Source organism: Azolla caroliniana, unplaced genomic scaffold (assembly GCF_043228905.1).
Source record: "Azolla caroliniana isolate FFs.n. ecotype wild unplaced genomic scaffold, voAzoCaro1.0.p SCAF_6, whole genome shotgun sequence".
Classification (NCBI taxonomy): Eukaryota; Viridiplantae; Streptophyta; class Polypodiopsida; order Salviniales; family Salviniaceae; genus Azolla; species Azolla caroliniana.
In genome coordinates, this window is record NW_028230441.1 from 18,910,202 (window position 1) to 18,928,532 (window position 18,331).

Here is an 18,331-nt window from a genome sequence, read left to right on the forward strand (position 1 = left end):
GATAGAATTTTATCAACCGAGCTTAGACTACATCAACTATATGGACACTGGTGAATCATGCTCATATGAAGAAGTTATAGCCATGCCGGATGCCAATACATGGCGAAAGCCATGAAATCTGAGATGGAGTCTATTGAGTGGACAAGCTCAACATGATCCGGATTGACTAAATAAGACAAGAGTCGGATCAATGTTTGGTAAGGTGTGCCGGATTCGAGAGCTGGATCAGTGTCCGATGAGGTGAACCGGATTCGGGAGCCGGATCGGAGAACAGGATCCATGTGCAAACCGGTAGGCTGTTGGAGGCATACGCTCTTAGTCTACTAGGTAGTTATGGTTCTAGGAGTTAATGTGAGTAGCTCAATACGAGCATTGAAGTATTTGCCAGTACTTCTATCAGTCCTTTTAAGGACTTTTATAAAAAGTGCTCTAAAGCACATTTGTATGTACAGAGTGTTGGGTATTATTTTTGACATAGAGTTTTACTGTTCTGCTCTCTCTCTCTCTCTCTCTCTCTCTCTCTCTCTCTCTCTCTCTCTCTCCCCCACGTACACTCTATGTGTTTCAAGCTTTCCATTAAACTTGCATATATTTTCTGTTGCTATCCGGCATAGCCGCTTGTGTCTATACACTTCCGCACATAACTCCTCACATGGTAGCAGATGTCACGGACACACCAAGCGTGGATTAGGATGGAGTACAGATGATGGGGCTACGAGTGACAGATGAACTTGGAGCTAGATGTGACAAGGCTAGGAACTCTAGATGTTGTGAGCAACATGAGGGCATGAAGACAAAAATAAAGATCAAGGAGACAAATATGAGGCGAAACGAGAATACTAGATTGATGTGTCAATGACTGGTGTTGAATCCCTTGAAAGGGACCAAAGATGTTACAAGTATTTATACAATTTCCGAGATTGAATATCTCTAGAATATACTTGAGAAATATCTCGAGAATATACCCATTTAGAATATACCATAGAATAATTCTGGAATATACTAACGACTAGAATATTCTCGAATGAACTATACACTAGACTCTACAATATATACAAGTTCACACATCGAATGTGGACAGTTCACAAGAGTTTCCATATGATTAACACAACAAATGTACTGTGTGTGTTAAAAGTCAGAGGTTCAAGTCTAGAATGTGACATTATCCCCCCTCTTACGCCGCCTTCCCAAATTGGTCCTTGGCTTAAGGGGATACTGTTGATGAAAATCTTAGACCACCGTCAAAGTATTTTGTAAATCCTACACAAGGAGTAACCCTTCCAAAAGACAAGGTATTGAGCACCAACGGGCATGAGCGACCATGTGCAGTCCTCGCCTAGGACTAGAACATGAATACCAACAGGCGTGAGCGACCATGTGCGATCCTCGTCGGAAAATGGAACACGAATACCAATGGGTGTGAGTGACCATGTGTGGTCCTCAGGGGGAACACGAACACCAACGGGCATGAGAGACCATGTCGGTCCTCGTCGAGAGTTGGAACACAACCACCAACAGGCGTGAGCGACCATGTGTGGTCCTCACCGGGAACTAGAACATGAACAACAACAGGCATGAGCGACCCTGTCGGTCCTCGCCGGGATTTGGAACACGAACAATAGTTGGAGTGAGAGACCATGTGCAGTCCTCGCTGGAGACTGGAACACGAATACCAACGGGCGTGAGTGACCATGTGTGGTCCTCATAGGGAACACGAACACCAACAGGCATGAGGGACCATGTTGGTCCTCACCGAGACTTGGAACATGAACACCAACGGGCGTGAGTGACCATGTGGCCCTCATCAAGAACTGAACACGTGTATAAAAAGTGTTATGTAGGACATTGTATGTACAAAGAGTGTTGTTATTTTGAATTTAGTTTATGCTTTTTGCTCTCTCCGTCTCTCTCTCTCTTGTGTGTAAGGGTTCCATTAAACCTATGTCTTTGTTCTCTCTTGTTATTCGGTGTGACCAGTACTGTCAAAGCTTCCACAATCATAATCTTTTACATGGTATCAGAGGGCGAGGCTTGAGAACCTCTGCAGCTAACGAGCGATTTCCGAAGACAAAACCTAACACCTTGTAGAGAACAGAAAACAAGGTTAGAATGGATAGAGGAATGGCTAGCTTGCTCCCGACGGAGAAGCTTGACAGATCCAACTACGCATCTTGGTTGTACAAGATGCACCAATACCTGCTCTGGCATGGTTAGTGGAGTTATTTCGATGGAGCTAGTGATACGACACCTGATGCGGCACACAAGGGCTTCTCGACTGTTGAGAATATGTCCCTCTAGTGGGAGGAAGAGTCGATTGTTCGGAAAGCCGAATGTTGAAGGGTCGAAAACAGTGATTTGACTGTTATTATTATGGAAATAGGTCACTCCGGATGGGGAGAGAGAGGAGCCAAGTTGATGAGGGACTCGGTCGAGGCCGAAACCAGAATCGTGTATATAGCCAACTCCGGAGACTATACTTGTAAATAGTCTCAATGTGTGCCCCATGAGGGCTAGGTATGTAAATAGCCAGAAAGTTGTGTAAGTATATATATGCAACTAGGGTAAACTTTAAGAAATAGAATAGAAGAGAACATAACTGTGAGTGTGAGAGAGAAGTGTGTGCCTCGCCATAGATGCGCAAGTAACAGCAGACGCGAAGAGCCCTGCGTGGCTGATACACTCGATAGAGTGTTGTAACCCTCTCAGTGTTGTATATCCACTATCCATAGTGAAGATCTATTCCCATGGTTTTCTCCCGTTTTAGAGTTTCCACGCAAATCTCTGTGCATAGTTGTCTATCTTTTTCCATGATTCGTATTTCAGCATTGTCTGTTCATTGTGATTTAAATTCCGAACGATTTCTCAACAACGACTTGGGAACAAGTGGCAAGTAGGGTAATGTACCACTTCGTGTCCAGTGTCGGTATTTCGTCTCCTTCATCGATGACTACAGCCGGCACACGTGGATCTACCTCATCGAGAAGAAAAGCGAAGTCTTTGATTGTTTTTGGAACCTTCAAAACTTAGTCGAAAGGGAAACAAAGAGGAAGATAAAGTGCCTGCGGTCAGATGGCGGAAAAGAATACGCTTCTGGCCAATTCAACGGTTATCTGCACCAAAAAGGAATTCAGAGAGAATTCCGCTGTCGATATACACCGGAACAAAACGGTGTGGCCAAAAGAAAGAACCAATCGATTGTCGATGCGGCAAGGGCAATGTTGGAGGAGAAGAGCATTCCCAAATTCTACTGGGCTGAGGCGGTCCGGATGGTCGACTACATCCAAAACCGGATTGGGGACGAGTTATCAACACAAGAGTTGTATTTTGGGCGGAAGCTGAATTTGAGACACCTTCGGATATTTGGTAGCATAGCATATGTGCATGTACCGGATGAGAAGCGGAGGAAGCTAGATTCGAAATCGGAGAAGTGCATACTCGTCGGCTACTCGCATGAACAGAAGGGGTATAAGTGTTATAACCCTCGGACTAAACAGGTACGAGTAAGTCGAGATGTTGAGTTTGATGAGTCGCCATCATGGTACTCCCTACCAACTCCAACTCCCGATGAAGACCCGATTCCGAAGGATGAGGCTAGTGAACCCGGAGAGGTTCAAGAAGAAGATGACGGATTCGGTACTCTAGATGAGAGTCTGATCTCATTCTGGCTAAGTGGACTGAATGAGCAGCTGAGTCGGGATGACTAGTTGGATGAAGAACCGGCGAGTAGTGGAGACTCTGTCGTGCTCTCCCCACGCAAGGAACCGAGGAGATGGTTCACGCGCAAAGAGAAGGGGAAGAAGAAGATGTCGGAATACGATACCGGCAGTGAAGGGTGGGATCGGAACAAATATGACCCCGGAAAGGAAGAAGGCGGATCTTCAGAAAGGAAGGCTGAACCGGCCAAGAAGGGCCTCAAGACGGGTAACGAAAAGCTACGCTGGTCAACCTGTCAGAAGAAAACCGTCATGAGGTACGGGTACAATGAGTACATGGCGCATGACTATGTGTACATGACTAAGGTGGCGGAAGTGCGTGAGCCGGGGAGCTATGTAGAAGCAACAAAAGATGCAAATTGGCATGCTGCTATGGGGGAAGAAATGCGGGCAGTTGATGCCAACGACACATGGGACCTAGTTGACCCTCCTCGACAGTGTAAACCGATCAGTTGCAAATGGGTATATAAGGTGAAGTATAATGCCGATGGTTCGGTCAACCGGTACAAGGCCCGGTTAGTGACAAAGGGATACACATAGACCCACAGAATCAACTACGACGAGACCTTCGCTTTGGTAGCAAAGATTACAACGGTTAGTGTGGTACTGGCTATTACTGCAGCAAGGGGATAACATCTTCACCAAATGGACGTGAAGAATGTGTTTCTTCAAGGTGACCTTGAAGAACGAGTCTATATGATACAACCCCCCGGATTCCAATTGGAGATGAACAAGTCGATAGTATCAAGAAGTCGCTTTACGGTCTGAAGCAAGCCCCTCGAGCTTGGAATGCGAAGATCACACACCGGTTGCGTAAGATGGGGTTTGCGGCCTCAAAGTCCGACTCGTCACTGTTCATCCGGAAAGGCCCGGATGGTCCAATTTGTATCTTGCTATATGTTGATGATTTAGTCATCATCGGACCCAGACTGGATGAAATCGGTAGAGTGAAGTCCCAATTGTCGGATGCATTTAAAATGAAGGACCTGGGGGACCTTCATCATTTTCTTGGGATCGAGGTGATCCGAACCCCCGATGGCATATTACTCTCACAAAGACACTATGTGTTGAATATGCTGTACTAGTTTGGCATGATAGAATGCCGACCGATCTCCACACCCTTGGACCGGAACCTGAAGCTATGTCCCGATTCCGGCCCGGCCTGTGATGAGAATTGGTTCTGACAAATTGTCGGAAGCCTTATATACTTGACGATCACTCGACCCGACATCAGTTATCCAGTCGGGGTGATCAACTAGTTTATGTAGAAGCTGATTGTGGAGCACCTTCAGTGCGCGCATCGACTATTGCGATATGTGAGCGGCACGAAGGACCGGGGACTGTTATACCGACACGGTATAGCTAGGAAGCTAGTCGGGTATTCCAATGCCAACTGGGCTGGTGATGCATCGGATCGCCGATCTACCTCTGGTTACATGTTTTCTCTTGGTAGTGCGGTAGTTGCATGGAGCAGCAAAAAGCAGCCAACAATGGCTCTATCGAGCACTGAGGCTGAGTACTGGGGCGCTACCATTGCCACTTGTGAAGCCATCTGGCTTCGGCGACTGCTGTGAGACCTCTGGATCAAGGTGTCGACCCCGATCCTGATTTATTGTGACAATGTAAGAAACATACAGCTCGCTAAGAACCCTGTATTCCATGCCCGGACAAAGCACATAGAAGTGCATTATCACTTTGTTCGTGAGCGGGTCCTGAGCGGTGAAGTTGAACTTCGGTATGGTCACACGGATCGGCAGGTTGCCGAAATCTTTACCAAGCCGCTCGGATTGGACAAATTGCAACATTTAGCATCTCGATGTGCCGCACTTGAGGGGGAGAATAGGAACGGGAACGGATGGCACCGGACAAGGAGTCAGAGAGGAAGAAAGAACCAAGGGGGGAGATGAGCAGATAAAGGAAGCCGAGCCGACCGAAGGAGTCGGCACATCCGAACAAGTCGGAGCAAGCGGCAACGGCGGCAGAGTCAAGAAGGACAGAGCCGACCGGAAGAAGGCCAAGACCCGGATGTGGTCCGATGTGGTGAAGGGCCTAAAAATGGAAGACGAGTTGGAGACTACCAACTCAGACAAGAGCTCGAATGAATCGGAGGAGCCGATTTGGTTCAACTGTTGGATTCAGAAGAGCCGGATCAACAAAAGGCCATGCAGACGAGAAGGCAGTGGAAGTCGATACCGACACGGAGATGGGCTTGCTTAGCAGACAAGCTGACCAAGGAGGACGAGGTGCGCAGAACCGGACGGGTCGTGGGAAGCGGAACCGGACTGGACAAGGAGCGCCAGCAAGGCGGGAGGACGTCAGAAGGAGCGGAGGAAAGGACCGGCTACTGCAAACACTAACACCACGATTCGACCTCAAGTTGAGCTTGAGGGGGAGTGTTGAGCGAGCAAGCTCAACCGGATCCGGATCGGTATCCAGAATGGAGAACGACATCAGTGTCTAGATGATATCCAGACCTAGGAGCCGGATCGGACACCCGGATCAGATTGAAACCGGTAGGCCATTAGAGGCCTACGGATCTAGCCTAGTCAGTCACTTGTATGAGCATTGAAGTACCTGTCAGTACTTCTGTCAGTCCTTTATGGACTTGTGTAAAAGTGCTCTATGAGCACATTCTATGTACACATAGAGGATTATTATTTTAGAATAGAGTTTTAAGTTTTGCTCTCTCTCTATCTATCCCGTGTAAGCTAAATATTCTCAAGATTCCATTGAACCTGTGTTTTCTATTCTTTGTCGCTGCCCGACTAAACCGGTTTTGTCAAGCTTCCGCACACTAACTTTTACATCTCGGTTACAGAATCGATGGGTACTTTGGATACCAGCTATGGGACCCTGAGAACCTAAAACTGATCTGGATCAGTGACGTAATCTTCAATGAAGACTCTATCTTCTCTCAGCTAAACCAACAGAAAATAGTTGGTAAAAAGGTATCCTTCAAAGACGACAAAGATGTTGTAGAAGGACCAACCCACTGGGCCGACTCAGAGATTCGACAAATAGTCGAACTTGACCAAGCCGACAACATACATGCGACTCCGAATTGGTAGGAAGTCCACTAGTCGAACTTGAAGACAAAGACATCAAAGATAGAACCGATTCGACAAGAGTCGAAGAAGGCAAAGTCAACAAGATGCGAGTAGGAAACAAAACCGAGTAAAAAAAGTCCATAGGGGAGGAAAACGTGAAACCACTAAAATCCTGACTTGGGGATAGGTCACCTAACAAGACTCCTGACACAAATGGTTCAACAAATACCGATCGCCCAACAAAGCCGATCGAAGAATCCAAACCACTTATCTCGGCACCCAGGAGATCTGGACGAGCTCGAAGACCAACAAAGTTTTTTCAACCGGGCCTCGACTACGTTAACTACACCGATGCATGTGAACCAAGCACTTATGAAGAAGCTATGGCCACAGTGGATGCCGATACATGCCTAAAAGCCATGAAATCAGAAATGGACTCGATTCACAAGAATTAGACATGGGAGCTGGTCGAACTACTAGTAGGAAGAAATCCGCTACCGCAAATGGGTTTTCGATACAAATATGTATTTGACTGAGAGAAACCCAAGTACAAAGCTCAGCTTGTTGCGAAAGGGTTCAAACAAGAACATGGGATCGACTACGACGAGATATTCTCACTAGTAGTCAAGATGACCACCCTCCGACTCTTACTAGGAGTCGTGGCGACAGAAGAGCTAGACCTAGAGCAGCTGGATGTAAAGATGACATTCCTACACGGAGATCTGGATGAAGACATCTACATGTCTCAACCGGCAGGCTTCACGACGACGGGGGAGGAAAGTCACCTCATATGTTGACTGAAGAAAAACCTCTATGGCTTGAAACAAGTGCGAGGATGTGGTACCAGAAGTTTGACTCCTACATCAGGCAACTTGGATACCACCGATCCGACTCCGACCCATGCATGTATATTCAGCAACTGGCCAACGAGTCTAGGATTTATCTGATCCTATATGTCGATGACATGCTGATTGCAGGAAGCAATCAAACAAAGATCAGAAAGCTGAAGTGAAGCCTTCACGACAAGTTCGGGATGAAGGAACTCGGACAACCCCGTCACATACTGGGGATGAGGATCGAGCGAAATCGGACATCAAAGACTCTTTGACTCTCCCAGTCCGACTATATTCGGATGGTGCTGAAGCGCTTCAACATGGAGAATGCGAAGCCAGTACCAACACCGCTCCCGATGTCGATCAGACTATCAAACAGAGACTCTCCTTCAACGGACAAGGAGAGAGAGCTTAATGGAAAGATGCCCTACGCATCGGTCATAGGAAGTATCATGTATGCAATGGTGTCGACCCAACCCAATCTAGCCTATGCCGTAGGGGTGGTCAGCTGGTACATGTCAAACCCAGGACAGAAGCATTGGGAGGCTATGAAGCACATCTTTAGGTACCTGAGAGGGACTGAAGATACACAACTGACTTTCGGTTTGACAACCTCAACCAAAGTCGAAGGCTACACTAACTCCGACTATGCCAGAAATATGGACAATCATAAGTCAACATTAGGCTATATTTTCACCTATGGTGGCGGTGCGATATCCTGGAGGTCAAAGCTTCAAGAGTGTACGACCTTGTCGACCACAAAGGCCAAGTATATAACATCATTAGAGGCAGCGAAGGAAGCGATCTGGCTGCATTGACTGTCTGTCGACTTCTCATCTACAAGCCGAATCGACTGACCAACGCTGACCATCTATTGCGACTCACAAAACGCAATTCACCTCATTAACAATCCCGTCTATCACGCAAAGACGAAGCACATTGAGGTACAGTATCATCACATCCAGAAAGCTCACAACTGAGAAGAGGCTCGAAATCCGGAAGATCGACACCGAGGTGAACATCGCCGATTGCCGGACGAAGCCACTCCCAAATCAACGCTTCGGAGCACTAAGGACAAAGATGGGACTACGACAATCGACCGAGCAGAAGAAAGCCGAACGAGGAGCAGAAGGTAAGAGTCGACCGTATCAATCATGATAATGAGCCATGCTAGGCTCGACACAGACCTCACCTATGCCGACTGACTTGTAACATAAATTTAGATTAGTGTTGTAATCTAGGTTTACGGGGAAGACAACCCCAAACACATGTACATGTAGGAAAGAGTAGCCCTTTTATGGGGGAGTTTGTTGGCATAAAAGGCCGACTCCTTCCACTTTGTATCCTAGTGTGAACTCGTCCATATAGTTAGGGCTTAGTATATAAGCGATAACCTAACATTGTAAAGAAGGGCTTGATCATTCTTGTAAAGAGTCTTTGAGAGAGAGAGAGAGAGAGAGAGAGAGAGAGAGAGAGAGAGAGAGAGAGAGAGAGAGAGAGAGAGAGAGAGAGAGAGAGAACAGAAATAAAGAGAGCTTCCATTAAAGCTTCATCTGTGTATCTAGCATCTGTCTATATCTTCTTGTCCTCCTTTTGTGTTGTTTGTTGAGCATAACCAACATGTCCTCACATACGTTTCCGCGCATATCTGTCCCTCACGTCTTGCACGTCTCGACAATCACAAAGAATCTTGTTCAGTCGGACATATTGTTGATCAAGGGATGCAGGTTTGGTTCATGCACCTCGGGTGTTTCATCGAAGAAGAGGGCAAAGTCATCGCGCAAGGGCACTGAGACTAGAGGATGTTTATCCTGGAGACGAATGATGTTGGCGCAACGATGTTCGCAAAAGGGCAGACGGTCGAGTCGGACATCAACATGTGGCATAAGTGGATCGGCCACATCAACTTCCGGAAGCTTCAAGAGTTGCAGTTGGAACTCGTAGTTTCTAGACTGTTGAAGTTTAGTGGCCGGAAAGGCCAAATATGTGAAGCTTGCAAGCTCGGGAAGCAACATAGGCTTCCATTCCCCAATGAGAAGAATTAGAGCCGGATTCAACTTGATCTCATCCATTCGGATGTGTGGGGATCGGCACAAAACGTGAGCATCGGTGGGAGTCAATATTTCGTCTCCTTCATCGAGGATTTCACACGGCACACTTGGATCTATCTAATCGAGAAGAAAAGCGAAGTCTTCTTATGCTTCTGAGACCTAAAGAACCTTGTAGAATGCAAGACTGGAAGAAAGATCAAGTGTCTGAGATCGGATGGTGAAAAAGAATACTTTTCCGGCTAGTTCATGAGTTATCTGCAGACGAAGGGAATCTAACAGGAATTCAGATACATGGCAGAGCAGAACAACGTGGCTGAGCATCGGAAGAGGACGCTAGTAGCAGCGGCAAGGGTGATGCTTGAGGAGAAAAGCCTGCCAAAATTTTATTGTGCCGAAGGGATTTGGACAACTGTCTACATCCAAAATCGATATCTGCCTCAGGGACAAAGGTGTCGCTGCATGAATTGTATTTCGAGCGGAAGCCGAATTTGGCACACCTTTGGGTATTCGGTAGCATTGCATATATGCATGTTCCGAAGGAAAAACGGAGGAAGTTAGATGTGAAAGATGAAAAGTGCATTCTCGCCGGCTACTCGGATGAACAGAAGGGTTATAAGTGTTATAACCCCCGATCGAAAGCGGTTCGAGTCAATTGAGTAATTTTTGATGAATCGACATCTTGGTACTTCTCTCCACCTGAGCCCAAGCCAATTGTTGTTGATGATCCGGTGGAATCCAGACCAGAGAGAAGCGTCGCATAATCGAAACAACCGGATAGTCCAACTTCTCTCTGGATGAGTGGACTGAATTCGGACTGGTTGAGCCAGGGTGGTCAACCGGATGATGAGCCGGTGAGTAGCAAGGACTCGACCGTGCTCTCCCCACGCAAGGAACCGAGGAGACGGTTCAAGCGCAAAGAAACGAGGAAGATGAAGATGCCAAAGTATGACACTGCCCGAACTGAGTCGGATCGGAGCGAATCCGACTTCGACAAAACTGAAAAGGGACCTCCGAGCAAGAGGTCGGAATCAGCCAAGGAGGCCACGAAATCGACGAATCAGGAATTGTACCGATCCACCCACTAGAAAACCCCAATGAAGAGGTACAGGTACAATGAGTACACGGTGCATCATTATGCGTACATGGTGAAGGTGGCATCTGTGCGTGAGCCGGAGAGCTACACAGAAGCAACTAAGGATATGAATTGGTTGACGGCCATGGAGGAAGAGATGCATGCGCTCATGGAGAATGAGACCTGGAATTTAGTGGACGTACCAAAAGGAGTGAAGCCGATGGGTTGCCGATGGGTATATAAGGTCAAATACAACACCAACGGCTCTATCAACCGATACAAGGCCCGATTTGTGGCCAAGGACTATGTGCAACATCATAACATTGATTATGATGAGACGTTCGCACTAGTTGTGAAGATGACGATCGTCTGTGTCTTGCTTGCAGTGGTAGCGACGACGGGGTGGCATCTACATCAAATGGATGTGAAAAACGCGTTCCTGCAAGGTGATCTTGAGGAACAAGTGTTTATGGTTCAGCCCCCCGGTTTTCAGTCCGAAATGAATACATCGATAGTGTGCCGATTGAAGAAGTCCCTCTATGGACTTAAGCACGCCCCACACGCCTGTATAAAAAAACACGAAGATCACGCAGAGACTACGTTGGATGGGGTTTGCTCTGTTGAAATTGGACTCTTCACTCTTCATCCAACAAGGTCGGAACAAGCTGGTTAGTATTTTACTTTACGTTGATGATTTACTCATCGCCGGTGCCGACCTGGACGAAATCGGTCGCGTCAAGTCCCAGCTCGTGACATCATTCGAAATGAAGGATCTCAGTGAACTTCATTACTTCCTCGGGATCGAAGTGATCCGCATCCCAGAAGGCATATTCATTAGTCAATGCCACTACGTGCTGAGTATGCTCTTCAAATTCCGTATGATGGAATACAAATCCGTCTCGACTCCTCTAGAACCGAATGTGAAGCTTCACCCCGACTCCAGAAAGGCATGCGACCCCGAAAAGATTCTGAGAGATAGTTGTAAGCCTTATATATTTGACTATTACCTAGTCAGACCTCAGCTATCCGACCGAGTTGATTAGTCAATTCATGGCACATCCAATCGTGGAGCACCTTCAGTACGTGTGCGAGTGGTAACGGAGAATGAGACTTGGGACCTGGTTGATGCTCCCAAGGGCGTGAAGCTGATCGGATGTAGGTGGGTGTACAAGATCAAGTACAATGCCGACGACTCCATCAACCGGTACAAGGCCCGGTTAGTGGCCAAGGGCTATGCACAGTAGCACGACATTGACTACGATAAGACGTTCGCACTGGTCGCGAAGATGATGACCGTCTGTGACTTGCTTGCAGTTTTGTGGTGAAGGGTTGGCATTTGCCCCAGATGGATGTGAAGAACGTGTTCCTACAAGGAGAACTTGAGGAACAGGTATACATGGTGCAACCACCCGGATTTTAGTCCCGATTGAATACTTCAGGAGTATGCCGACTGAAGAAGTCCCTTTACGGATTAAAGCAAGCCATGCATGCCTGGAATGCGAAGGTCACACAACGCCTGCGTTGGATGGGGTTTGCCACATCCAAGTCAGACTCTTCACTCTTCATTCGGCAAGGTCGGGATGGGCCGGTAAGTCTTTTACGTTATGTTGATGATTTAGTCATCACTGGTGTTGACCCAATGGAAATCGGCCACATGAAGTCTCAACTTGCGGCATCATTTGAGATGAAGGACCTATGGGACCTTCACTACTTCCTCGGGATCGAAGTGATCCACACCCTCAATGACATATTGTTGTCACAGAGACAATATGTGTTGAATATGTTGTTCAAGTTGGACATGACCCTTGACTGGAATTAGAAGCTACTTCCCGACTCCAAACCGTCCTGCAATGAGTAACAATTCTAACAAATTGTCAAAAGCCTAATATATCTTACGATCATCCGACCCGACATCAACTATCCTGTCGGGGTGATAAGTCAGTTTATGCAGCATCCGACCGCCGAGCACCTTTAGTGAGCTCATAGACTACCACGATATGTGAGCGACACTAAGGATCAAGGACTGTTGTACCGACACGGTGTCGGGGTAGTGTGGTTCGTGCGGCGAAGTCACAGGGACTAAGGTTAAAGGGAGTTGACAAAACTTTTATAAGGCTTTGCGCACAAATGTTAGGAAGATTAAGGATAAGAAGAATAAGAGTTTAAAGTAATGTGTGTGAGAGAGATGAGCATAGATAAAAGATAGAGAGAATGTATGATTTAAGAAGAAAGAGTATAAGATATGAACATGATTTATATTAAGAAAACAAGTTTTTACCAACGTTGCAATGCTTTATAAGCAGATGAACCCTTTCTCTACCGACTCTTGATTTGAACCCTTGACTCGAACTTGGAAACATGAGCCTCTTCACTAACAAGCTAACTTATTTATTTCAGTAATTATGTTCTAACTTTCTCTGCTTGATTGATTCCCCAGTTTTCCCTTTTCATCCCTTAATTCCTTACCACTCTTTATAGGTTCTCTCATGCATATGATGATATGGGGGTGCATGGCATGCATGTAATGCATGTGATGCATGTGATGCATGATCGCCATTTGGCGCACATGCTTTACATGTGATGCATGATAGCCATCATGCTCATCTAAGCTCTAATGTATGAAGATACACACGTCATAAGTATAATGATAAAAACATAATTATAGAAAATAACTTATCCTAATGGTATATGCTTTATCCTTGGTGTGTGAGGTTACGGGTTCAAGTCTCTCAAATGTTATTTAATACAATATTCAAGTTTATTTTTATATCGTGAAGCAAATCCTTCACGACACCCATCCCCTCTAAACTTGCACACTAGTTGTGCAAAGTTCATCCAAAGTCTTGGAAAAACTCTTCATTCCGTTTCTTAACTGGATGTCCCCTCAAGCATTCTTTGTTTCTTTCATGGTTATGCGTCATGGTTAAGATATGGCCCCTCTTCCTTCCATCCTGACTCTTGATCTTCACGAAAACCGAATCATCCTTAATCATAGTTGTTTCCATCCTTACTACGTTGATGTATGGTTCACCATCCATTGTTTCAATACTCACTACATTGATGTATGGTTGACCAAGGATGACGGGGTAGGTTGATCGATCCTGCACAAAGAAATTTTGATTCACCGACACATCACCAATTGTTACCTTCACACTAGGACATGCTCCGAATAGATCCTTCGTAGTATCTGTGGTAGCTCTTATTTTCCACCCATGATTCTTGTCGATCGGCCACCGTCCTCGAGCATAAAATTCCGATGACATCATGTTAATCTCGGATCCATGATCGATCAAAGCAATACATGGAATTTGTTGCTCCCCAATTTTTGCAGGTGCCTCCGTTGTTGCTCTAGCCCAATGGTCCCTTGTGTAGTGACTCCTATCCCCTTCATGGACGCAAACATCATTCCGGTTTTTTACACTTGCAGCATTGATGGTGCCAACATACAAATCTTGGAGTGTTGCTGCACACCCTCCCGTAATTTCCTCCGTCACCTGTCTCTTCCTTCTAATAATATCTATGATAACTTCATGAAATTCTTTCTTTGCTATACCCAACACTTCTCTTAATGTAAATTCTACCTTACTATTTAATATTCTTGTTTCTAGTACCTTTTTTATATCCGTCGTTGTTTCTATGTCAGAGGCAAGCTTGAAAGATGGGGTTGTCTTTCCTTTTACTTTATTAGCTTCCTTCGGCTCAGTAGCACCCTTTTCCATCTCCCTTCTCTTCTGTTCTCGTGTCTCATGTCTCTTTGTCGGATCAACTTCCTCAGCTCTCTTCTGCTTCTCTTCCACTAGCACATCTTGTGCATTCACTTGGGTGAATGCTGATAGCGCGTCTACTGGATCATTCCATCCAGTGAAGTTTCGTATTTCATCTCCCGCTCTTTTTAATTCATCCACTCGAACCTTCCCTTTTCTTGCATAATCCATCACATCTTGCCAAAAGCTAGATCCACCATATGAGTCTTCTACGTGCAACCCTAACATTGTCACATATTGTATTGTTTGAGTTGTTTCTTTCTCGGCATCTTCCATTAGCTTTTTCATTCCACCTCGCCCGAAGTTGAGTTGAAGTGGTTGTCGAGTGAATCTTACCATCTTGATAATAGATTTTATCATGATTAAGAGCATCCCTATGTTCTTGACAATCTTTCTTCTAGTGGTCGACATTGTCACACCACATACACCTTCGGACCATGCCACCTCCTTGCCTTGACAAAGTTGAGCTTTGTCCCGATTCCAACTTCGTCACCTTGATCGACAAGTCTTTCATGCCTTTCATCAACTCATGCAAGAGTGACTCTTCTATTTTCTTCTCTCCCAACTCGTTCCCTGTTTCTTCATCATTTTTGTCGGGCAACTCCATAAACCATAACTTTCTTTTGCAGAAATGGGCGCACGCCCTTTTCACCTCCTCCTAGTCTTCGGTAAGTCCACTTGGACTATTCTGATCTTCTAAGTGCATTCCTAAGTCCTTCCTGTCTTTAATATTAGTAGCTTGTAGAAACAATATTACTTTATCTGGCACTATTATATTTCTATCTCTAACATTTAGTTGCTCAAATCTTTCAGAAAACTCTTTTAATACTTCCAAAACACTTAAATGTTTATTAGACTCTACCCAATCCATGAAACCTCGCCTTGTCATCCTTGACATATCGTTGAGGTTGTATTCATTTAACAATACTCTTTCGAAAGTCGCCCATGTCTGATGTTCCCTCTGGAGCTCTTGGATCCTCTCTTGTAGCCCAATCGCAGCGACTCGACTAAAGCTATTAATTTTTGCAGCTTCGTTGACACCGCGTTTAAGCATTTCTTCATCAGAAATCTTCAGAAATCTTGTTAAATTTATACCTTCGAAGATTCCTACTCGTGCGAGAATATTGTCGACGGCTTTGTCGATGCTTGCCATCATCCCTTGTTCCCGCATCACTCGTTCCATCATCGTACACATAAGCCTCATTTGCTCCTCCATTTCTCCTCGTCGTCGCCTTCACGTTGGGTTCACCAAATGTGTCGGGGTAGTTGTGGTTCGTGCGGCGAAGTCACAGGGACTAGGGTTAAAGGGAGTTGACAAAACTTTTATAAGGCTTTGCGCACAAATGTTAGGAAGATTAAGGATAAGAAGAATAAGAGTTTAAAGTAATGTGTGTGAGAGAGATGAGCATAGATAAAAGATAGAGAGAATGTATGATTTAAGAAGAAAGAGTATAAGATATGAACATGATTTATATTAAGAAAACAAGTTTTTACCAACGTTGCAATGCTTTATAAGCAGATGAACCCACCCTTTCTCTACCGACTCTTGATTTGAACCCTTGACTCGAACTTGGAAACACGAGCCTCTTCACCAACAAGCTAACTTGTTTATTTCATTAATTATGTTCTAACTTTCTCTTCTTGATTGATTCCCCAGTTTTCCCTTTTCATCCCTTAATTCCTTACCTCTCTTTATAGGTTCTCTCATGCATATGATGATATGGGGGTGCATGGCATGCATGTAATGCATGTGATGCATGATCTCCATTTGGCGCACATGCTTTACATGTGATGCATGATAGCCATCATGCTCATCTAAGCTCTAATGTATGAAGATACACACGTCATAAGTATAGTGATAAAAACATAATTATAAAAAATAATTTATCCTAATGGTATATGCTTCATCCTTGGTGTGTGAGGTTACGGGGTTAAGTCTCTCAAATGTTATTTAATACAATATTCAAGTTTGTTTTTATATCGTGAAGCAAATCCTTCACGACAACGGTATAACCGAAAAGTTTGTCGGTTATATAGATGCTGACTGGGCTGGTGATGAGTCGGATCGTCGGTCAACATCCGGCTTCATGTTTTCTCTTGGTAGCATGGCTGTTGCATGGAGTAGCAAGAAGCAGTTGACAATGGCTCTATTGAGCACTAAGGAGCTACCGTCGCGACTTGTGAAGCCATTTGGCTTCGGCGGCTGATGCAGGACCTGTGGATCATTGTACTGACTCCGATATTGATCTATTGCGGCAACATCAGTAGCATGCAACTGGCCAAGAACCTTGTGTTCCATGCTCGGACAAAGCACATAGAAGTGCATTATCACTTTGTGCGCGAGCGGGTCCTAAGCGGTGAAGTCGAACTCCGGTATGTTCAAACAGATCGGCATGTTTCCTCATCTTCACCAAGCCATTCGGATTAGACAAGTTGCAACACTTTTCAGATATGCTTAGGATACAACATCTCAACGTGCCACACTTGAAGGGGAGAACTAGAACAGGAACCAAGAGAACAGGTAAGGGCACAACCGGAGAGGAGGAGAACAAAACCGAAATAGGGGGAGACAAGGACACAAAGAAAGTCGAATTAACTGAAGAGGACGACACATTTGATAAAATCAGAACAAGTGGCAACGGCGGCAGAGTCAAGAAGGATAGAACCGACCGGAAGATGAAGGCCAAGACCCGTACATGGTCTGATGTGGTGAAGGGCTTGAAGATTGAAGATGAATTGGAGATAGACAATTCGGACAAGTGTTGGAACGAGCCGGAGGAAACCGATTGGAGGAACCAAATCAATTGAAGGCCAAACGGACGAGAAGGGAATGAAAATCGATGCTGACACGGAGGAACCGACGGGTCGAGAAGTGTCGAAGTCATAGTAGAGACGAAGCTAAGATGGGCATGATGAGCAAACAAGCCAACAACCCGACCGAGAAGGTCAAGGAGCGCGGAATTAGATGGGTCATGGAAAGTGGAACCGGTCAAGGAGCATGAGCAAGGCGGGAAGACGCCAAGAGGAGCCAGAGAAAAGGATCGACGGACACTGACACTACGATTCGACCTCAAGTTGAGCTTGAGGGGGAATGTTGAGCGGACAAGGTCAACATGATCCGGATCAGCTGAATAAGCCAAGAGCCGGATTGATGTCCGATAAGGTGAGCCGAATTCGGGAGCCGGATAGGAGAACCAGATTCATGTGCGAACCGATAGGCCGTTGGAGGCCTATGCTCCTAGTCTACTAGGTAGTTATGGTTCTAGGAGTTAGTGTTAGTAGCTCAGTACGAGCATTGAAGTACTTGTTAGTGCTTCTATTAGTCCTTCTAAGGACTTGTATAAAAAGTGCTCTAAAGCACATTTGTAAGTACATAGTGTTGTGTATTATTTTTGAAATAGAGTTTTACTGTTCTGCTATTGCTCTCTCTCTCTCTCTCTCTCTTTGTCGCTCCTGCGTACTCTGTGTGTGTTTCAAGCTTTCCATTAAACCTACATATATTTTCTGTTGCTATCCGGTAGAGCCGCTTGTGTCTATATGCTTCCGCACATAACTTGTCACAGAGTCTATAAAAGAAAATGACATATGGAAGCTGGTTCCACTATCAGCCAGCAGAAAGGCACTGCCATGCAAATGGGTTTATAGATACAAGTATGTATCCTGTTCGAACCAACCCAAATACAAAGCTCGACTCATTGCGAAGGGGTTCGAGCAAGAATATGGAGTTGACTACAATGAGATCTTCTCACCGGTAGTCAAATGATGACCCTTCGGCTCATATTAAGAGTTGTCACAATAGAAGATCTAGAGCTTGAGCAAATGGATGTCAAGACAATTTTCTTGCACAGAGA